At 35.7% G+C, this 24,768-nt stretch overlaps 1 protein-coding gene across 1 annotated transcript in view; it reads left to right on the top strand.

The window, feature by feature from the left end:
• LOC113101788 (gamma-aminobutyric acid receptor subunit gamma-3) overlaps positions 1–24,768 on the top strand; it is a 110,837-nt gene that overhangs the window by 50,229 nt on the left and 35,840 nt on the right. The gene's annotated exons all lie outside the window — the stretch shown is intronic.

Here is a 24,768-nt window from a genome sequence, read left to right as displayed (position 1 = left end):
TAAATTATGTGAATATAAATAAATACATGTACTGTAAATACTCTTATTTTGGAAGTAATCAACTGTTTCCCAGCGATAATTTACATATATGTTTATATTGTATTTTTAGGTTGTCTTCACCATTAATTTTCACAAAAAAAAAAAAAAAAAATATATATATATATATATATATATATATATATATATATATACGTATATATGTATATACGTATATATATATATATATATATATATATATATATATATATATATATATATATATATATATATATATATATATATATATATATATTGGAACATTGTCTTTTTTGGCAGCATTTCAAAAAATTCCATTATAGAAATTCCATTATTAAACACCAATGCTCCAGGCACAAGCCCCTTCCATTTGGCAGCATTCAAATATTGTATATTGCAGAAGCAGTTTTCTTTCTTTCTCTCTTCCTATTCACAAGGTTTTTGCTCATCCTTTTTATGACATTTTTTCTATAATTGTTTTGCTTTTAGAATGAGTCACCCCCAAACTGTCACCACAGTATTCCAGTCATGCTGTGATAATCACTAGATTCTGTGTGTAAGGAGGAGATGGAGGAGAACTAGGGGCTAAGACTGAAGCGCTGCATTGAGTTAATGGAGGATGGGTTTACTCACTACGTCAGATTGAGACAGTAGCAGATGAAAGTGGACACCATTGACAGAGATTTGGGACAAAAACCAGAGCAGCATTCTGCCACAAAATCTCACCTCGAAGTTGAATGTTCATTTGCGATCAGGAGTGTGCTGTGTTACATAGATTAGTGGAGTGAAGACAAGCAAGGCAGACAACAAACCTCTTGCTCGTCTTATTCCTGCTCTGCTTCTTGAAAGGCTAAAGGAGACTTTAAGACTTTAAACAGTCTCAAGGCCGGAACTGAAAGGATCATGGCTGATTTTGTCTGTGTCATGCAGTGTTATGCAGTGTTTTGGAGTCTGGCCTTTGGTAAGAAGGGTTTTGCTTTAGCTTTAGAGAGAAACTGTGCAGAAACCTTGAGAACCTAAATAAAGATGCGGTGACTGAGTTTTTAGGTTTGCACTGAAATGCGTCACGGGGAGTTCATTTAGAAAACTGTAGATCAGGGTTCCTCAAATCCTGCTCTTGAGGGCTAATATACTGATCAATCTCCCCTACCTGTGATTTTCTAATGATCCTGAAGACATTAATTAGCCTGCTCAGGTGTGTTTGATTAGGGTTAGAGCCAAACTCTGCAGGAAAGAGGATCTCATGGGCCAGATCTGAGGATCCCTGCTGTAGATACTGTATATATAATACTCATTTTTAAAGATTATAATTTTTTTTTTATAATTTTAATTTATATAATTTATAAGGCCCCTTATATAGCATGTTGTTTCCAAAATAAAATGTTTTGTAATTGTTATGTTCATTGCATGAGATGTATTTAATGATTTTTAAATGGATACTTTTTTATTTATTTTTGTTTACAGAACCTTATAGAGATGTCTTTTCTTCTTTCCATGTAACCTATATAAAAAAAAAAAATCAAATAATCGTCATTAGTTAAAGATTTCTGGCTGTTTTTAGAAAGCAGGATGATACTACTATTAAATTCAGTAAATATGAATGTAAAAAATATATATTTCATAAGATATTAAATGCACTTTGTGTTCATATGTATAATATTTTCAAGTTAAGTTTTTTTTTTTTTTTTCTGAACCTTTCAGACAAGGGGGATACAGGGGTCTTATGTCCTGTTGCTGACAAAATGAGATGTATCTCTGAAAGGAAAATGTATTTAAGCAAAGACTCTCATACAGTTCTGAAAGTATGGAAGCCATTTAAAATGTATAACTCACCAAGCCTGTTCTCTTTGTTTAAATATTTCAGTATTTTTGTTCAGAATCATTTGCCAATGGCTTCTGAACCTAAACTTATGAATTATTGTGAAGAGAAATGAAAAAGAAAGAAATTATCTCTGTCTGCGACTCATTTTCTGGTTAAATGGAAGCCAGCATGAGAACTAATATTAACAAGATTGTTTTTGTACTTTGTCACGTGATGCACAGAAACAAATCACTTAAAGGAACACAGTTTTAACACATAAAAAACACAATAAACATCAGTACATCTTAGTGTGTTTGTTTTGCTCTTTTATTTTTTTATATTTTTTATATCTTTTCAACCCATGTTATGATGCTCATCTTTTATTACTGAGACTTACATCTTCTTCACACAAGATTTTGAATTGCTTCAAACAAACAAGCAAAAAAAAAATTCCGAGATAATATCAACCTCCTACTCATTGTCTCACAAAGAAAAGGATTTTAATTTCCTTTGCCCCCAAAACATAGATAATTGCATATCAATACACAAACCACCATCTGCTTACACTATAATAATCATTATCGCTAGAAAACTTAATTTGCTCATGAGAATCCAGCAGAATGTCATAGGTTCAGTATATTTACTTCAGAACCTTTTATGCTCAGTGAGGTGCTCTACAAATAAGCTTTGAATGTCTTGTTCTATTCTGTTAAGCACATAGAGTGTATAGGCTATATACTGTGTACAGTAGTGGGTGTGCATACTTTCATTTTAAATAAAGCCACAGCAACACATGATAGACTAATAGTGTTTTTGAACCATTTAGTAATGGTGATTCAATGACTCACTGTAAAGGACAGACACTTTTTTTAGTTTCGGAATGAACCGTTGTTTTGAACAGTTTGGTTGAATAATTGATTCTGTGAGGTGCGTCAACTAATGTGGTGGCGCACTCGGCTCTGGTCATGAAACCGTGAGGTTGTGGGTTCAAATCTAGGGTGGGTAAGGTTGATCTGTTGTCCTGATGTAAGTTCTGTTTTGTAAGGGAAGTCGTGGCCTAATGGTTAAAGAGTCGGACTCTCAATCGAAAGGTTGTGGGTTCGAGTCTCGGGCCGGCAGGAATTGTAGGTGGGGGGAGTGCATGTACAGCTCTCTCTCCACCCTCAATACCCCGACTTAGGTGCCCTTGAGCAAGGCATCGAACCCCCCACTGCTCCAGCTGTGTGCGTGCGTGCGTGTGCGCTTCGGATGGGTTAAAAGCAGAGCACGAATTCCGAGTAAGGGTCACCATACTTGGCTGAATGTCACGTCACTTACACTTACTTAGCGTTTAAAATGATACTCTCATAAAGACAATCACTTGTTGCCACTTACTGGTGAAATTATACAATTTACAGAAAGAATATAAAATATGCAAGTTGTTCATCTAAATTGATTAAATGCAACTATTGTAACTATTTAAATGCTTCAAATTGCAGCAGCATGTCGATAAGAACTTGAAAATGTTGATTGAAAAGGAAGTAAATATTGAATTTCTTTGTGCTATACTGTACAGATAAAGGCATAGCAGAAAAGCATACCACTTAACCTAATCCCAAAGGTATGCATCTGTGCATTCATGCAGAACCTTTCCAGATCTAAGACCAACCGGTCATTTGGTTCCTGACAGTAAGACCAGTAGAGAGTTGACTTTAGCAGTAATTTATGGCATAGTCCAGTTTGACCATTGTCTCTACTTCTACCTCCAGTGGATCAACTCTGTCATCTTTGATGTGGTTATGCTGGTTGGTTCACAACAACACAAGGGAATGTAGCTCTTACATAGAAATCATCTTTTGCTTTTGACACAACTGCTGGCTGAGAGGCTGAGAAGTGATTTGCTTTTCTATTATGCCATAAATCTAGCAGAGAAGTGCCGCTATTTATGGTCTCTTACTCTTTTCCAGGCCAGTGGCGCTGCTGTGTAGCACTTGGCTGTATACTTACACACATAGACCGATACAGTATTTTTTGTTGTTCTGTTTCTGTGTTGCATACAAAAAAGCTGTTGAACATTTATATAGTTATAGTCTAGGAAGAAGATTTTTTTGGTATTGAGGCATGTTGTCACTCAACACAAGGCAAGTGGTCAAAAAGACATTGAAGGTAAACATAAAAAAAGAAAAGGAAAAAAGAAACAGCTAAATTGTTAAAGGTTATTTGGAACACAGCTATCGTAACTAAAAATTGTATCAATTTAGAAAAGAAAAAAAAACTAAATAACAAAACTTTATACATTAAAAATTTGACAATTTATACCTTAATATTATATTTCATTATATTATAAACAGATGTTTAGCTGACCTGGCCTTTTGCATTATTTTATTGTTTTATTTATTGTTTACCAAACAGCTATAGAAATTAAAGGTTTCTAATTCAAGTTTTGAGCTAGCTCGAGAAAACATTTCTGCAATCAGACTTCTGATCTTTGAATATATACAGATATTTTCACAGAGAGATCATTCAGCCGGTCCTGGAGGGCAAACAGAAGTCATAGTTTTTCTTCTCCCTGCTTGCAGTAATGATTCAGAACATGATACGCTGAATTAAGCGCTTATCAGGAATGCATTACCAATAGCAAACTCTTCATTAAACATGCATTAATGGCCAATTGACCATAACATTGGCATTTAAAACATGCTTATATCAGAAAAGTATGTCTAAAAACTAGTTCAAGTCTTTTAGGGTGGATTATGAAATGCTCTTAGTTGAGAAGTTTCCATAGAATACCAAACAATAACAAATAAAAGCTGTCAAAAGCGGGAAATATGTTTATTCATGAATAATAATCATCGTAACAATCAGCTGTCCAGATTATGCCATTGCGAAAAACAACATGAAACTGAGATGAACTTAATAATTCAAAGCAAATAAAAGACTCACTGTGTAGAAGAAATACACAGGCCTCCTTCTCTTTGTTAACCAGGATAATTAGCTAATTAATGCAAGAAAAGCTGCTCCTCGAACCTCCCACACACGAGGATCACACAGCAGGCATCCTTCATCCCCTGAGAGGCCAGACTGAGGGAGGTACACCATTCCCAAACTCCTTCCCTCGTTCATTGCCTAGAGTAAGAGGAGGAGAAGAGGAGGATGTGAAAGGCCTTCCACAAGATGAAGAAAGACGAACATGCCGTTCTCAGCGTGTTAACCAGGAGCGATGTTGATCTCTCCTGACGTTAGCTAACCAGGGGTTTCGGATCACATGCGTTTGCTGCACAAGAGCAACACCTACGCGTTTTGTGCGGGGAGGGTGGAGGTGTTACTGAGGAGAGGAGTAGAACTGCTTCATCTGAAAGAGAAGGTACAATCTTGTATCAGCCATATAATTTATTTAGGTCGTAGTTTTATACAGAACAATCGGCCCACCTGATTCAGTAGTTATAGGTTTGTGATATATTGTGAAACAATGCCTAAACCAGGATTGGTAGACAATAAAGTGGCACTTATAAGTTTATTCCACTTGAGATATTAAAAATGAAGATTGTTTAACAGCTACTGTATGCAATGCCTCAGCTATCATCAGTCATGATGATAAGTTGGCCCATATACGATATAGGCTTATATAGGGAATAGTTCACCCAGAATTGAAAATTTGATTAAAGGGGGGGTGAAATGCTCATTTTCACTCAATATCCTGTTAATCTTGAGTACATATAGAGTAGTACTGCATCCTTCATAAATCCAAAAAGTCTTTAGTTTTATTATATTCATAAGAGAAAGAAACTCTGTACCGATTTTTCCCGGAAAAACACGACCGGCTGGAGGCGTGACGTGTGGGCGGAGCTAAAGAATCACGAGCGCCAGTAGGCTTTTGCGTTGAGAGCATGTGGAAGCTGTGACATTACCGTGAGGGAAAACCCATCATCCAAAACAAACCATGGCTTACAGTCAGATTCAGCCGTTTATTTATGATCCAGAATCAGATCCAGAGGCTGAAACTGAACGAGAGCAGCAGCAGCGACGACTCGCTCCGAGCGGGGCTCGAACCCGGGTCTCCAGCATGGGAGGGGACGCACTAACAAGGAGGCAGAGATATTTGAAGCAGTTTTACTCACCGCCTGTGGTTCCAACACACGATCGTGACCCTTTTTCCTTGGGATTGCATCATCCTTAAGAAATAAACAATACGCAAATCCGTCGTCAAACTGGGCCTTGTGAACAAGCATCTTCGAAATGCAGGGAACAAACAAAAACACTTGCACAACTCCGTTGATGCTCTGTAAAAAAAAAACTCCATCCACTGGTCCCTTAATGCTGTTTCTCTTTTGGTAATCTGTGCAGGGTTGTCTTGCCCTGGCAACCAATAACACACTTCTTTTGTGACTTTTCGCGACGCTCTCGCTCTGATCAGTGAATCGCTCAGATCAGTGAAATGTCTGTGCTGCTCAGCCTCGCTATACGGGAGCGCACGCTCTTCCGGCAAAAGTGCCCTTAGGACCCATATAAGGAAATTCCGCTCCATCTAACGTCACACAGAGCCATACTCGAAAAAAACTTTCCGAAACTTGTGACAAACCGGAAGGAGTATTTTGGGATCAAAAATACTCCTTCAAACGTACAACTTAATTTTTGAAACTTTGTCCATGTTTAGCATGGGAATCCAACTCTTTAACAGTGTAAAAAACTCAGTATGCATGAAATAGCATTTCACCCCCCCTTTAACATTTATTCACACTCAGGCCTTATAAAATGTATATCAGTTTTGTTTCACCATCAAAACAGATTTGGAGAAATTTAGCAATACTCTACATCATTTGCTCACTTCTGGATCATCTGCAGTGAATGGGTGCCGTCAGAATGAGAGTTTAAAAACATCACTGATGAAAACATCACTGTAATCCACAAGTAATCAGTTAACTTGTCTTGTAAATTGAAAAGCTGCATGTTTGTATGTTTTATCTTCAAAGCATATCTTAAATATCCTAATAGAGTCCTCTATCTATAATATTGCTTTCTTCGGTGAAAAAGTCCTCTCGTCTGAATCAGAATAGAAATATACACAGATCAATCACTGTTTACAAGCATATACTATACAGTCCAGCGCTGAAATATGTTGAAATATGTTGGAGGAATTTTGATGTGAAAGGACAACAGGGGATGGACTTTGTCGCTGGATGAAGTGCTATTATATTTTGGCCAGAGGTGATGGTTAGACTTTAAAACGATTGATGGATTTGTTTCTTTTAAACATGAAGCTTTTTGCTTTACAATACATTATTCGATGGACTGGAGATGTGTGGATTACTTGTGGATTATTGTGATTTTTATCATCTGTACTTATTTTGACGGCACCCATGTATTGCAGAGGATATTAGTGAACAAGTTATGCAATTTCTCCAAATCTGTTCCAAGATTGCTCTGAAGAAACAAACTCATCTGCATCTCAAATTACCTGTAGGGTAAGTACATTTTCAGCTAATTTTCATTTTTGGGTTAACTATTCTTCAATATATCTGACATTGCATGTGCATTTATGCAAATATTTGTTTCGTTTTCTTTCTTTCTGTCTGTCTTTTTTTATTATTATTGTATGGCTTTGATAAGTGCCTTAAGTAGTGGTTAGTTTAATCAGATGACATTAAACTTCAGTCAGACTTCTCACTGATGAACAGCTGGTCTTAAATCCATCTCACTGATTTCATCTCCATTGTGATAAATGCTGACACGCTGCTCTTTCTCCATTTCCATGGATATCAGTTAATTTGTGAAGAAGCTTTAGGGAGCACATTAAGGGCAAGTATGAAAGCATCAGCCGAGCATATCAACCTCTTAACATGTCATTCTTGCTTTTCCCTTTTGTCAGAGCATTACAGTGATCTTAATGCAATTATTCAAATGACAAGAGCTGAAACTCTATCGCACATTGGAGTGATGTGAACTTGCAGTGCATCTGAAGTCATAAGAGCTACATGACTGACTAATGTGACTTGAATTCGACATGGCATCATGACACTGTACCTGCATATGAAGATAAATAATTGGAGAACAAATCAGATGAGTCAGAGTAAAAATGCCCCATTGAACATTTTGTTCTTGCCACTGCATTTTAGCCCCTTCTTTGCTCAAGGCTGCAAACTATGGTCAATTTTAAAGAAATACTAATTGAATATATTATATATATATATCACCAATTACTGTGGTCTATGGGCTCAATCTATTTATGAATGGGCAACCTCTTGGGGATACTAATGCTAATCAGGACCCCAAAGCAGAGAACGGGACAACATTTTTAAGCCTGTAAGTTAGAATAACTTCTTAATTAAATGTGTAATGTTTATGTGGAACTACTTCCGTGTTTGTGTATTGAGTTTTGCAGAGTACTTATGCTTCATTAATAAACATAAACAAAGTTTTTACATATTAGTGTGGAGATGCTTGCGGGAGTCTTAGCTGTTGGAAACAATGTGTCAAAATAGATTAATACCTAATATAAACAGTTGCCCGCCGTGTGACTTGCTAAACTACATTCAAAACTTTAAACAGTATTTATCAAAGTATATTTTAATTACTGGTTATCTTTATATCGAGCTCATTTTATTATGTTGACATTCAACATTGAATATTTGCTCTTTTGGAAATTCATTTGTTTCACTGCAGGATCCCTGAAAAGAACTAATGAAGGCAAAAAAATGATGTTATTAGTAGGCCTTTGGCAGCTACCCATTGTGTTTTTTACATAATTTATTGATTTACGAGTTGTACACTCGTTTACAAACTAGAGATAATGGCCGGGATCCCTACTTATCTTTTCAGTCACTTTTGATGCCAGAAGGAACTTGAATAGAAGAAAGGCATTATGTAATTAAATGGAAAATATAAAGAGCATGCTAAAGTTTTGATTGTTTTGTTTTTTGTCAATATAACAGAATAGCTCTATGGGCTTGTCATAAATGTTGCCAGTCGTGAGGATAAAAACTGGATAAATTTATGATAGCTTAAAATTACTTTATGATAGATAAAAATGGCTTCCATTGTAAGTTCTTCTTTATTTTATGTGTAAATTAGCTATATACCACATATTCTATTAATACCTGGAAAAAAGGTATATTCTTTCAACCAGTAATTTTAGGAAAGTTTCCCCTTACTAAAGATAGAGGCAATGACTTACTTAAAAAGTATCAAATTTCTTATGTATAGATGAAAAATGCCCCAATAATCAGCTTAATACGTCATCTGTGGGAGCACACTGAATATAATTGTTTTTATTCCTCTTTACTGTCTTTACGTGGAAATAAAAACGTGGGCTGATAGTTGCAGCTGTACGATGACTCTGAATATGAAGAGCGCTTAACAAAACACCATTATCATTCCATGAGCATATGAATGCACCTAGTACAACTCAACAAGCCTTCGAAACTCATCGTAATTCAGTTCACTTCATTACACCGTAAACCATCCAATGATTATTGCAATCCAAGGTCAGTATATAATTACTTTTATTAATTACCTGTGCCACAGCTGTGTTTTCTGTTTTAGCCCAGCAGACAGTTTGATTTCCACCTACACATTTACTGGTTGCCTGATGTGCCGATTGACACAGCCGAGCAATATGTATCTTCACTGATAAAGGGATAAGAGAGACCGGTCTCTATATAGATGTCCCTGTTTTTAAAGTGTATTGATCACTTTGGGAGCTTTTCATCACTCTTATGCTCTTTCTGCGCTTCTTTTTGTGACAAATTGGCCTGCTTATCACAAACGACATTTTCCCTTATGAATCAAATTGTCTATTATCTGTCACCAGCCCCCGTCATCTCCCACGCGTACGCTGATGCAGAGACACCCCATGTCATGCAAATCACACTGGTATAATGCAAAACTACTTGATACGTATACACAGGTAAATGCTCTCTAATGAAAGTGGCTTATAAGAATGTTGTGTATTGCTGTGTGCTGTATGTTTATGTTACCAGGTTCGCATACCATATTCTTTTTCTGGTTTGCATTTGCACTTTGTATTCTAGTTCGACACCAGTGTGATCGAAAAGATCCAAATGAACTGACCTCCCTAAAATTGAGGTTGGCCATACATTTTCTGTCATTTAACACATTTTAAAACACTGAGATATTTTATCATTTTGACAGATGAACAACAACAAAACCTAGTTTGTTTTGTTTCCCTGTTTTAGAGATATTCTCACAGTAAAAATATGCTCATATGTCTAAGAAGTGAAGAAAAGGGCACTGAATACAATTATTTTAAGCATCCCTGCAAAAACATCCCATGAGCAGGTTGTTTCGTGATTTTTGCCTGTAGCAAGGAATTTCTCTCACTTCACATTTACATATACATTTATTAATTTAGCAGACACTTTTATCCAAAGTGACTTATAAATGAGAATAATAAAGCAGAAGCAATTAATTCAACGTAGACAATACAAGCTGTGCTACTTTACTGAATTACTTAGCAATATTGGTTAATTATATCGAACAAAGTGTCTGTTCACTTGTTTACAATGCGAAAGCAGAATACAAAAAAGCCAAGAACGTGCTACAGTGCTTTAATGATTAATAAAGATGGAGCATGATAGCTCCATAACTATTGTGTGCATAGTTATACAGTATGCAGTATGTGGAAGGAAAACACAACCATTTATATGTATAATATGATGTTTCAGGTAATGGAAATCTAATTTTAGTTAAGTCAGAGTTATAGTTAATTTGTTTCTTATTTAGTAATAGAATTTTAATCTAAAGGATTTTTTTAAAATCTAAATAGGCTATATAATTTAGCATTAATAATGTTTGTAAATGTTTTATTTCATTATATTTAATAGTATTTAATATACATATAAATTGTCTGCAATTGCAAGGTTAACAGGTGTTTTTGGAGTATGATTAATTTCTCTTTAATGAGAATACTTCCTCTTGTTTGCCAAGTTACATTTCTCAATGTTGTAAATTCTAGGGACAAAGCTTCTAAAGCGGTGTATTTTAAAGGGAATGACATTCAAATAATGATTGTTTTTAGCCACCACATTTATCAACATATGATCATTCATTTGATAGGATTGGCTGCATGTAAATGTTTTGTGAGTAACACATGAGCTCTGTCATAAGTTTATTTGTGCGCTCAAAACTGTCCTCATTTTTTTAGGTTTTTAAAGAGGCCCAGTTTGTCTTTTTTAAGTGTTATTTGGTTGCGATCTGAACGGTTGTAAACTGTTCATTGATAAGGGACTCAAACTGTTGCAATAAGTGAAAAATAAATAATTCAATAAATTGAGAACAGAGAAATATACTAGAGCTAAATAAATAAATTAATCTTAACTGGCAATCAAACAGTAAAGCAATCATGATGTGCTAACCTTATAATCATCACAAAAGAAACCTGTAATCCTATATTCAGCATCATGGTTACCAAAGAGGCATGTTTAACTGTAACATATTTTGGCGTTTTCTTGAAGTCAAGAAAATCAAGTTGTGCATTTATGGCAACAAGATCAGCCTAAATCATTTATTTATGCTTATATTGTCCATGAAACCTAGGGTGTTTCCAAACTTTTGTAGGGCACTGCATGTATGCTTATAAAAAATTTGTGTTCTAAAAGTGCCCAAACAAACAAGGTGAGTTTGGTGGAAAATCACTGAACTGTGCTGAAGAAAGTAGGTCATTAATCTAGAACTGAACACGCAAAATACAGGATATGAAATAGAAGCATCTCTCTCAGGACAGCAGAGCTCGTTTTATCTCAGGCGTGGGATTCATATACACGCCACTATTATACAGCAGCAAAGGATGCATTCATTAACAAATTTCCACATCTGGCTATTTCAGTACATTTCAGGTCATGAGGTCATGAGAAGTGTTCCCTTGTGGGTCCTCTCTGCAGGCTTAGGTGCAGCTAGCTGATTCAGCAAGACTGCCCCAGAAACTTTTTCCCACATTTTTAACAGTAAAGTTGGCGAAGTCTGTTAGAGTTGTGACATAGCGAAAACAATGTGATAAAAGAAAATAAACATTTAGCATCACAGGTGCTCAAAAAACAGCACAAAGAGAGCGGACATGATCAAATAATAAAAAGGAAAACATCCCAGAGCTGGTGGTAAGTCCCAAAACTCTGAGTCTTACAAGCCGAGTGTGAACGCTAGAACCGTATTACCTTTGATCTTGCCTTAAACGGTATCTGTTCAAACCCCCAACATTGCTGTTGTACAGACAATGCAATAAAGACACAGTTTTGCTGTTTGAAAGCAGGCTTACAGGTTACAGTAGCACACGGCATGTGATGACGTAGGATGTGGCTGAAGATCAAAGCAGGTTCCATAACAAAGCTGCGCTTGTGCACCTGCCACATGGAGATGCAAATTCTGCTCGATGTCTCGATGTCTGATGAAGTACCACAACAACGATGTAGTGATGTCATTGGGCACGCAGTCCTGCTCGTTTGTTTGGCATAATGAGGTAGCTTGAAGTTTAACTCGATATTCATATGCAGAACATTTTTAAATTAACTTCGCTGTAGATGTGAGCCATTCAGGCCCAAATGAGTTGCAAATTGGTGACCCTTAGAGAATTGATTGACCTTCCATTTTAGTTAATTTCCCACTCGAAGTCATGCAGCATATGTAGTCATCCATCATATTTCCTGTAATATCCATCAAGTGTTTCCTAGTATTTTGAATTACTGTTTTGATTTATGATATTACTAGTTGATCGTGCCAATTTATGGTCATATTTGTCCCTGGCAATAGTGCTTCCTGCATCGTACTACTCTAGTTTCATATATTTGTTGTGGTTTTGTTGTTGTTTTTCTCACATAGTCTATTACTCCCCTATAGCATTATTTCATGCCCATTTAATAATATATTTGGTAAGTTGCCATTTTATACGTGATATCCTTAAAAAGGATGATACCCTTTAAGATCACTCTGTCTGAGCAATTTTTTTCAAAATTGACCCTCTGTACTGTATTATTTTATGGTTTAAATATTATTTACATAGGAAATCTTACTAGACTCTCACATTTTTTGAAGGATTAGGAAACACCATCTCGCTGCTCCTGTAATCCTCCTTTGACTGTTAAAACATTTTATTGAGCCGCTTTTAATGTTGTCAGATAGCAGTTTTTTCAGAAGTCTCCCCAAAGGATGTTTAGTACAGTGTCAACAGGAAAACAGAGTTTTATCTCAAAGACACATAAGCACAGTATATGTAGCTTTCTGTATGTAACTTTTTACCCAGTTTGTCTTCACTTTTAAACATTTATTCACTTTTTAAGCCAATTTTACCCAGTTCTCGCCATGAATATTAGCATTAGATGCTGACATGACATAAAACAACTAGAGCAGGGATCATAGAAAAATGCTATGGATATAAACAAAAGTCAGACTGAATATGGCCCACTAGTCATGAGTATCTGTGTTTTCTGATTTTTACAACAGCAAATCTATTTGTGCATGTGCTGTTGTCTGTTTAACCCTGTGTGCCCCCAATTTCATTTCAGATTAAACACACTCAATTTTTTGTGGTCACTGCCATACTCCTTTTTAATTTCCTCCTGAACAATGCAACGAGGAGGGGGATAAGTGCCTTTCGTATGTAATCTGCCGCTGCAGTAAATCAGTTTAGTATGGGAAACTATGAAAGAGCACAGGACATGATGATGGGAAAGTTAGATGCAGGACCAGGACATTCCTCTGTGGATGTAATTCCTATTCTTGTTCACTGCATTCCAAAAGTGATAGAAGCTAATTATAAATTTAAAAAAATGCAGCACAGATGGACTGCTAACAAGGTATTCAGGCCATTCTCTAAGAACATTAGGATTTATAAAATGTATTTATTAATCTAATTCCGTGTTCACAAAGACAGGCCAGATAGATGTGTTCAGGAGCAACTAAAAGTGTATACAAAAGTGACTCTAACTTCTCTATTTTAGTGTAGCTTTTTCAGTTACATTTTCTAAAAAGTTGCATGACAAAATGTTTCATCGCTTTTTAATGTCAACCTGCACAAAACTACAGAGCTGCGTGACCCAAGGCACTTTTCTGATGCTCTTTTCTAAACGGTCCTCTCTCGTACGTAGCCAGTAAGTGTCTGATTCATACTAGTGAATCATCCATTCGATTAACAATTTCAAAAACCATTGACAGATTCTTTGCTTTTTTAGTTTATATAAATTAGGATGTAAGTCAGTTTACGGTTGAATTTAGTTTTTCTGCAATTAAATTCATTAAAAAAACTTTTGTTTTTGTGCCACAGAAATGCAGCTGTCATTAAATTAGAAATTATAATGTATAAGTATACTTTAAGATAGGGGTGTTGGGGTAGCACGTAAACCTGAAGTGCACACACTTTAAAGCCTGTCAAGCAGCACCAGATTACTGGGGTTTGTTTTGGAGTTATATTCCACATCTGATTGTGGTATACTTTCAAAAACACAAAATGGTTTGCATATTAACACAGTTATGTCTAGGGTTTGGTACCGAAACCTACAGTATGTACCCATTACCCAATGGACTCAAACGGAAACAGAGGACACAAGGTGTGTGTTTATCGATAGATTGTTATAATATCTGTATCTGTGCAGTTCTTTGTCATAAATACAGTTTACAAAAGGTCACAAAGGAGCAATCGGTTTCCCACCTACTGTAAATATTTTGCTGCGTTTCCCTCATCACACCACAGCTGTTTCCTCCAGCAAAACTTTAGCCCTTAAGGGGGGGGGGGTGAAATGCTCGTTTTCACTCAATATCCTGTTAATCTTGAGTACCTATAGAGTACTACTGCATCCTTCATAACTCCAAAAAGTCTTTAGTTTTATTATATTCATAAGAGAAAGATAGTCTGTACCGATTTTTCCCGGAAAAACACAACCGACTGGAGGTGTGACGTGTGGACGGAGCTAAAGAATCAAGAGCGCCAGTAGCGTTTAGAGCGTTTGGAAGCTGTGACATTACTGTGAGGACAAAACCAACCAAAACAAACCATGGCTAACAGTCAGATTCAGCGTATATTTATGATCCAGAATCAGATCCAGAGGCTGAAATTTAACAAGAGCAGCATCAGCAACAACGTCTCTATGTGGTATGTACTGAAACTGTATATATTTGCTTAGCGGTTTTGGAAAATGACTAAGTTCCACTTTGTCGTCTTTTTTTTTTTTAAGCTGTACATGTGGAAAGTGCAGTTTGATGACAACATCGCATGTTGTTTACTTGATGTGCTTACGCGCCGATAGCTAAGTTAACAACACAGAGATATTTTAAGCAGTTTTACTCACCGCATACGGTTCCAACACACGATTGTGACCCTTTTCCGTTGGGACTGCATTATCCTTAAGAAATAAACGATGTGCAAATCCGGCGTCAAACTGGGCCTTGTTTGTAAAACAAGCATCTTCGAAATGCAGGGAACAAACACAAAGACTTGCACAACTCCGTTGATGCTCTGTAAAAATAAACTCCATTCACTGGTCCCTTAATGCTGTTTTTTTTTTTGGTAATCTGTGCAGGGTTGTCTTGCCCTCACAACCTGTTGTGCTCTCATTGCTCTGCTATACGGGAGCGCGCTCTTCCGGCAGACGTGCCCTAAGGACCAATATAAGGAAATTCCGCTCTATCTAACGTCACACAGAGCCATACTCGAAATAAAAAACTTTCCAAAACTTGTGACAAACCGGAAGGAGTATTTTTGGAACAGAAATACTCCTTCAAACGTACAACTTATTTTTTGAAACTTTGTCCATGTTTAGCATGGGAATCCAACTATTTAACAGTGTAAAAAACTCAGTATGCATGAAATAGCATTTCACCCCCCCCCCCCCCTTAACACATATGAACACATACTTTATAAAACAGTCATGTTGCTATTTTCATTTGAAAATTTTATATTTAATATAAACATTGTGTGCATGTTGCATACCATACAGTCATTCACAGAACTGATTAAAGACAGTGACAGACAGCACACAGTTGACACATTTGAACTAAATATCAAAGTGATTGACAGACATAAGTTACAGTAGAAACATTATGTGTGGTTTTGTATTAAATATTGTTTTTTAATAAATAATGACCCAGATCGTGAAACACATTTATTAGCCTTAGCGTAGGGGAAGTACAACTCAGGAAATGAGAGCATCCAAGGAGCATGTGAATGCTACAATATGTATATATATTTTTTAATATTTTAAATGTTCTTTAATGTTATGCAACAATCACCTACCCCTAAGCCTCCCTATAAACAGAGTGTCAAGAGGTAGGGGTGAAAATATTGCCTTAAGACATGGGACACCACTACTATGGTGGGTGTGATTTCACCAAGTACAACATGTTCCTGGATCAACATCCTTGTTGATCCTGGAACAACATTCCAATTAACCAGTCAGAATTGAGATATCACTTTTTAGGAATGTCTGTTTTAGTCTTACAATCAGGATTGTTAATCAGCTATAATTTCTCACTGATAGGCTTTAGGCTTAAATTATGGGTAGGGTTAGGTTTAGGGGTATGGATTGGGAAAAATCTATATTTTTGGACCGTAATGTTGGTCCAGGACAAACTTGTCAATGCTGCCCTGATAATTTTATTATTAAAGGTCCCCTTCTTTGTGATTCCATGGTTTAAACTTTAGTTAGTGTGTAATGTTGTTGTTAGAGTATAAATAATATCTGCAAAATTCTAAAGCTCAAAGTTCAATGCCAAGCGAGATTTATGTTTTAACAGAATTCGACTAAAAGAACGACCCGTTTGGACTACAGCCCTCTAGTTCCTGCAGGAATGACGTCACTAAAACAGTTTTTTGACTAACCTCCGCCCACATGAATTCACATGAATGTGGTCTTGTTGTGCTCCGACGGAGAAGAAGGAGGAGCTGCGTTTTTGTTCGACATGTCGTTGAAACGCTGTTATTTTCATCTCGGAGTCTAATCACCTTTGTTTGGGCTTCCCAGGGACGCTGTACTTGGAGATTAATGGTTACAATTTATGTTTAACTCGGTTCCGGAAAATTATAATCCACATGTAAAACTATGTGCTGCAAATTTTGGTGAGGACAGCTCGCTGAGGACAGCTTTCTCAATCTCAATTAGTTTAATGCTGGATTCACACAAAGATTATTCTTGAAAGATGGAGCAGTTCCCTCTTTGTCTGGAAAAGGTGTTGTTTATGGACCACAACCGGTAAGTGCATTTTATTAAGTTGGTGCGGTTAACAGTTTCTGTAACTTATTACACAAAGGGCAACACTGTTTAGCTTTGTTAACTAGATGTTAGGGCTGTGCAAAAAAACGAATGTGATTTTCATGCGCATCTCGTCAGTAATTCAATTCAATTCAAGTTTATTTGTATAGCGCTTTTTACAAAATAAATCGTTACAAAGCAACTTTACAGAAAATTATGTTTCTACAATATTTAGTAGTAGCTAGTAGTTTGTGCACATTTGACAGGATTTTAGAAAAAATTAAAATAATAATAAGAAAATAAAAATAATAATAAGAAAAAATAAAAATAATAATAAATAAAAATAATAATAAAAACGCTCCTGTGATTATAAATACATCTCCTGCACATGCTCCTGCCCACTTGCTTCTCAAAACTACTCCAAAACTAGCCCAATCGCGTTTGCAGAAGGGCAGCGTGCTGTAAGCTGCTGTCGAATCACAAAACAGGAACCGCTTGCCCAATCAGAACTCGTTAAGTATTTCTGAAGGAGGGACTTCATAGAACAAGCAACTCATCAGCCCGTTTTTATGACAGTGAAAACAACGGTATACAGATAGGTGAATTGTGTGAAAAATACTGTGTTTTTTACACGCGAAACATGAACACGTTATATTGCACACTGTAAACACAATCAAATCTTCAAAACAAGCACGTTAAACGGGACTGAGTAGAGATTCTGAATCTCTACATTATATTTTCCAGCAATGAGAGGATAAAATCACTGTTTTTGTAGTAAGTAAACTCACTTATTGTAGAGAGAGACACATGTAATATAAACACACAGTTGAGAAAAAAGTTTATCGATTATTAATTATTAAAGGGATTAGCCCCCCTCGATGTCTATAGTATTTATCACTCTGATCAGACATGAAAATATGTTGTGGAACTATCCTGCAGTCAACTTTTATGCTCAACACAACAAAGAAACTTTGTTTAAAACAACTTGACAGTGAGTAAATGATGACCGATTTTATTTTATTTTTTTTATTTTATTTTTTTGTAATCCCTTTAATGTTAATAAAACAACAAAGAGAAAAAAATAATTAACTTCTCTTAACTGAAGAACTTTAATACAGGTGCTCTAATAATAATCAAAGTATAATTTATACAGTGAAGTGTATATAATGTTTTATTATTTTTTTATTTGTTCATTCAATTTCTTGAATGATACTGCTAATTTCATATACTGTAACTGAAAAATAAAGCACTGTTTGTTTTATTTGCATATTATGTGTATTGGTAATGTGGATATTTCTTATTATTTGTAATAAGATATAATAATTACTAGGATTTTTAATTCAGCCCACTTTGTCTAAATGTTTAGAGGAAATTTGGCTGTACTGCTCGGACAAACCTGCAAATTAGAAAAACAAACATGACATGACAAAGAATTGCGATAAATTCATGAATCATCCATTTTTTATTTATTTTTTTGCCATATTTATCACTCCAACTTTAAGATATTGTTCCCTTAAAGAATTAATACTTGTTGTGTAGTTAATTACTTTGTATCTTGACCAGGCACTTGCACACACACACACACACACACACACACACACATATATATATATATATATATATATATATATATATATATATATATATATATATATACATGTGAAATGCCCTTTTTTTTACTTGAGTCCCTGCCCCTCAAAATTTCTGCATGTGTAAAATCTGAATAGCTTGTAGTTTCAAGCTTCCCCAACATAATTACAGGCTTTAGGGTTGCTTCATAAATTATTATGGCAGCTTAATATATTGAGTTGTTTAATATGTTTGACCGCTTGCTGATGATTTAATGGTCTGTTAATGATAAACTACCTCCAGAGTGTGTATAGCTGTGTGTGTTCTTGTGGTATTTGGATGTCTTTCGTGATATGATCTTTTTTTTATTAAAGTGTGATTCTCTCACTTAAGGTTAGCGGTGACCTTTTTGCTTATCTAACACTTTTATGGAAACATTTTAAACACACTTCTTGTATAAATAGAATGCATTGACTAGCTTTATATGGACTAGATTAAAGTGTATTCACAGTGAACTGAACCCAGGACCTTGACATTATTATCACTAGTTGAGATATGTATAGGGTAAAAAACGGATATAATTAATGTCATGCTAACCAGTCAATTAAATGTAAAGCAGCAAGCTTATTGGCTGTGTATGCAACAAGAACCAATCATTTTTGCCAAATAGTTTAGGACCCATCAGCCTGTGCTGTCTGGAGTTTAATGACAGAACTTGGCATACATACAATTCTCACTATTAACTAGTTGCTTATTAGAATGCCTATTATTAACATATTGGCTGTTTATTAGTACTTACAGTATAAAGCACATATTGTGCTTGAACATATTCGCTAACACTTTAGAATAGTTTACACTTGTTAACTATTAACTACGACATTTCTCTCAATAAATTCTTAATTTTCTGCTTATTAATAGTTAGTAAGGTAGTTGTTAGGTTTAGGTATTGGGTAAGATTAGGATGTAGAATAAGGCATTAATATGTTCTTAATTAGTACTAATACATGGCTAATATTCTAGTAATATGCATGCTAATAAGCAACTAATAGATGTTACCTATTCTAAAGTGTTACCACATATTATACATCCTAATCCTACCCAATACTTACACTTAACAACTATCTTACTAACTATTAATAAGCAGCAAATTAGGAATTTACAGAGACAAACGTCAAAGTAAATGGTTTGTTAATAGTGAGAATTGGATCTTAAAATAAAGTGTGACTGTATATATACTGTGCTGTGAAAATGTTTTTGCCCCTTCCTGTTTTTGTTTTGTTTTTGTTTTTTTATCTTTTCTCACACTTAAATGATTAAAATCATCAAACATCAAAGAAAACAAAATGCAGTTTTTAAATAAGGATTGTATTTATTATGGGTAAAAAGCAGTCCAAACTTGCCAACCTTGATAGCAACAACTGCAGTCAAGTGTTTGTGATAACTTGAAATGAGTCTTTCACATCGCTGTGGAGGAATATTGGCCCACTCTTCTTTGCAGAATTGTTTTAATCAGTAGCGGTTTTAGGCACGGGCGAACCGGGCAGCCGCCCGGGGCGTCATTTTTTCGTGACGCATTGGGGGCGGCAGCACGAGCAGATAAACAAAAAATCCGATGTGTCGCCAAGCGGTTTCTCATCATTTATATAATTTCACTGTGTGTGGAATTGGCAAATTGGCGCTCCCTGCAGCTGTCGGCGCCCCTGCTTGCTGAAAATGTACACTGAAAATGCAAGCTGTGTGTTGTGAGAGAAGTGTAAGGGGGTGGGGCGAGAGGCGCGTGCGACCTTTCACCTCTGGGTCTCTCTCAGATGGAACGGACAGGGCGGGGGTGGACGGGGACGGGGGATCCACACTAGTAATATAATTAATAATAGGCTAAAGTCAGTCACACACCTCGACTTTCTTCCAAATAACGCACATTTCATTCATAATGTTATTATACAGGCCTATAGTTCCTGCAAATGAAACTAGGTAATACAAAACGATTATGCGGTCATCAAGGTGAATTGGTTTAGTCTTGACTTCTGGTCGTGAGTGACAGGTGGGGGGGTGGGAAATCTGTTGATTGTCGAGTGCCAAATAAACAGAGATGGAGAAGAAAAGATCAGAGCCATCAGGTGCCCAGTTTCGAAAAGAAGAAGAGGAGAAACGAGCAAAAGATAAAGGTATGCAGCTATTGTCTCTGTATCATTACAGTATCCCTTTCATGAATGAAGGGCTAATGTTAATTGGTGGTGGGTATAACTCTTTGTTTATCCTTTTTGCTATGATGCTTGATATGCTTATACAAAAATAATTTGGTTTCAACTCAATCACGAGATCTAATTTATAATATTGTGCGTTGCAATAAAACTGTTACAAGTTCAGTTATCATTTCCATCATTTTTTTTAACGTTAGGCCCTGTAAATAACCAATGGCATTTTCAAATCTGTAGGTTAAAGATGAACATTTGCTATTTATTTGCTACACAGTATGCTAAGTATAGTTTCCTAAATATAGTATTACAAGTCATAACTAAAAGTGTGTCATGCGTATGATTTGAGGCAGTAACCTAATGGCTAATGGTACCTCCATGAAAGTTAGATTAACATACAAATTTTGGTTGAAAAATATCCTGAAACCCAAAATGTTTTTGGTGATTAAAAAATAAAATCCCATTGTTTTTTCCTATACATATAATTTAAAGTCATTTTATTTTTTTAAACAAGTCCCAGTGACCATAGCATAACATGAATAAAATAGAATTTTTCAATATATATATATTTTTTTACTACTTGTTTCTATGCTCTAAACAATGTGATGAGATGGGGGGAAAAATAAAATAAATAAATGTTTTTTTTCCGGGTCTAGGAGGATGTGGCGTGTAATGACAGCCAGTTAGTGTGTAAGAGCATGTTTATGTAACCCTTCTATTATGTTTTGAGTCAATTTGACCCCAGGCTGTTTTAGCTTTATAAAACATTATCCTATGGTCTTTTGATTTCAAATGCAGTTCAATTGCAATTTCAGGGGCTCTTCTGAAATATTTTTTTTTGGGGGGGGGGGGCGCTCGAAAGGGGTCTCGCCCAGGGTGTATTTCAATGTAGAACCGCCACTGGTTTTAATTCAGCCACATTGGAGGGCTTTCAACCATGTATTTATATGCATGTATTTATAATCATATAGTTTGTATTATATATTTGTAATATAAAAGCATTACACTTTTTTCTTAAATATATACATGCATGTGTGTGTATTTATATATACATAATAAATATAAACCCTACACTCATAAGTTATGTGAACAAATACTTTTATTTTGGATGTGATTAATCGCAATTAATCATTTGACAGCACTACATATATATACAGTGCTTGACATGTGGCTAGTGATTTTCCAAAGTTACTAGCCACACATGATTTTTACTAGCCACATTTTTGCTGTTGTAAAACTACCTGATAAAAGTTTACTATGGCATGCTAAAATTTACTTGAACTAGATTTACAACCCTTTTGAATGTAAAACCACTGTACACACCCAAATCAAGACAACATAAATGTATAACAATACAGGTCATTATCATAAGCTTTGATAAGGTTGTGTGTAAAGCTCCTTTTTTAAATAAAATCATATATTAAGATAAAGACATAAAAAAGAAGCTTCTTATTGCATAATAAAAGTGGTGCATGGATGTAGAAGATTAATAAAAAAAAGATTAAATACTTAACTAAAAAAAACAAAAAAAAACCTTTAGCATTAGAAACACTGTTTACATATCAGAACCAGACTCAGAATTCCTTTATTGAACCACACTGGGAAATTGTTTTTCTGTCATTCAATGTTTCTGAAAAAAAATAAAAATAATATATATATATATATATATATATATATATATATATATATATATATATATATATATATATATATATATATATATATATATATATATATATATATATATATATATATAGCACTTTATGTGCATTAAGGCAAATATAACTCGAGTTAGCCTGTCAGGATGCATCATAAAGAGCAGGGTTGTGATGTTAGGGCAAACTCCATGTTAGGTTTGTGATGTTAGGGCTTCAGGGTAGTTACTGCATGATATTAAACAGCACTGCATAGAGGTATGATGCATTTTATATATGTGAACTCAGCAGGGTGATTTTAAATATCTGAAAGATAAAGAAAGCGGCATGGGATGTTTAGATAGAGTTCATGGATATACTTCTAGCTTAGAGCCATAACCTATTTAGATATTTCAGTAAGGCTGGAAAACCCTGCAGTTCCCATCGATAAAATAACCCTGGGGTGTCTGTAATGAGGGCAGCAGCACATGCCTCCAGCTCTGCCAGCGAACATATGCAGCCCTCTTTCAGGGGATGAGGTTGACCCTGCAGACTTCTGCGGCATAATCATGACCACTGCCAACATTTCTCCACATGTCAGCGGCCCACTTATCTGTCACTTGGTCTGGGTGGGCTAAGATGGTCTGAGAAAACTGCCACTTTTAACGCCTGTCTGCTGGAGACCATCACGGCCTCTATTTCTCTTTCGAGAGGGTGTGAAATGGAGGGTGTGAGTATTGAAGTACCAGGTAAGCACCTGAGTTAGATGGTGATTCTGAACACTGAGAGGGATGAAATGATGGATGAAGAGAGGGGTGGAGGGAGAAAGAGAGGGAGGAACAAAGTGGTGGAAAGGTGAGTGCTTGAGATGGGTAACGGACAGAGGAGAAAGTGACGTTGAGAATGTGAATGAGCCTGTATAAGCGTGAGGAGAAGCTGAGGGGAGGTGAGACAGGAAGGGGAATGGTATGAAAGGAGTATATATGGAGGACAGAGGGAGGGGTGAAGAATGAATTGGAGTAAAAAGCAGTGTAAGCACTTTTTCACTTCACTGGAAAGTACATGAATCTGAAATGAGTTTTCTCCTAGAAGGAATTCCTAGTAAACTTGCTTTCTTTCGGTGCAGAGCTGTTCACAACTACTTTGTGTCTTCTCCGAGTCTTAAGTTGAGATACAGTTCACCCAAAAATGAAAGTCCTTTCATTATTCACTCATCTTCATGCCTTTTTTGTAGAATATCCTGGAAACAAATCTGTATAATGAAAGTGAATGAGGACTGGGGCTTTCAAGCTTCAAAACGACACAAAAAAGCACCATAAAAGGGTTATTTTAACTCATACTATATTCAAAGTCTTTTGAAGCCATAAAATAGCTTTGTCTGAGAAAAAAACCAAATGAAGTTTAAAAAGTAGTGATGTCTGATTCATGAACTAATTGTTCTTTTGAATTTGATCTTTTCAATGAATTAAATTCACAAAACTAGTCTATTTATCCTACAATTCAGTATGTCCCTCACATCTTCTGACTACTAGGACTTGCAATATAGCACACAAGTCATTTGAACCTCTTCTATGGTTCTTGCATTGGGGTTTTGCAATCTTTCTTGAAGCTCGATTTCTCTAGTCCCGAATTCATTGAAAAGGTTTCATTTGAGAGGTAGCAAACAATAAGCAGACTGAGGAAAACAGGCTTGTTTCTGAAATTCAAAATGATCACAAGGTCATCCTACTTTAATTTAATTCGATAAAAATCTAATTGAGAATTTCTTTAACTAGAGACTTTCACCAGGAGGTAAATTCTCAGAGTTTCAATGAGGACACAAACATCATTATTAGGCTTAGGGGATGCTAAATCTTAATAAGCATTGTCTCAAGAGGATCAGAACTGTTTGCCTTCCTTCGAGAGGACAACATATTTGAGGGACTCTAAATTATATAAATGAATGTGGCAGTTAAAATCTACAAAAAGAGACAAAAGGCACCCTAAAACACTAATCCAACATAAATATTTTAAAACCATGCTTAGTCAAATTAAAAAATGCAACTTAACACCTTAGGAATCAAAAGCCATTGTACATTGTAATGTGTTGCTGATGCTTTCACAATTTGAGGAAATGTTACATATTATATTTGCACTGCTTCTCAGTGGTTTAATAGAGGATTACAGTTTTGTTGACTCTGTCATATAAATGCAGTTTCTTAGAGCCCATGGTGTCCTCAGGAGATGTAACACAGATCTGCAGCTCAGTTGGAAACAGAACTTTTCCACTGACTATTCTAAAGAGTTTACTCAAGCCTCCCAAAAATACATTGTTATTTCATTAACTAATTTCTCATCAACAAAAGTAGTTGCTGAATAAATGAAATGTCTTTATGCTGTTTTTAATG

The sequence above is a fragment of the Carassius auratus genome, chromosome 6, assembly GCF_003368295.1.
Source record: "Carassius auratus strain Wakin chromosome 6, ASM336829v1, whole genome shotgun sequence".
NCBI classification, from domain to species: Eukaryota; Metazoa; Chordata; class Actinopteri; order Cypriniformes; family Cyprinidae; genus Carassius; species Carassius auratus.
This window is presented reverse-complemented; position numbering and strand designations above follow the sequence as displayed.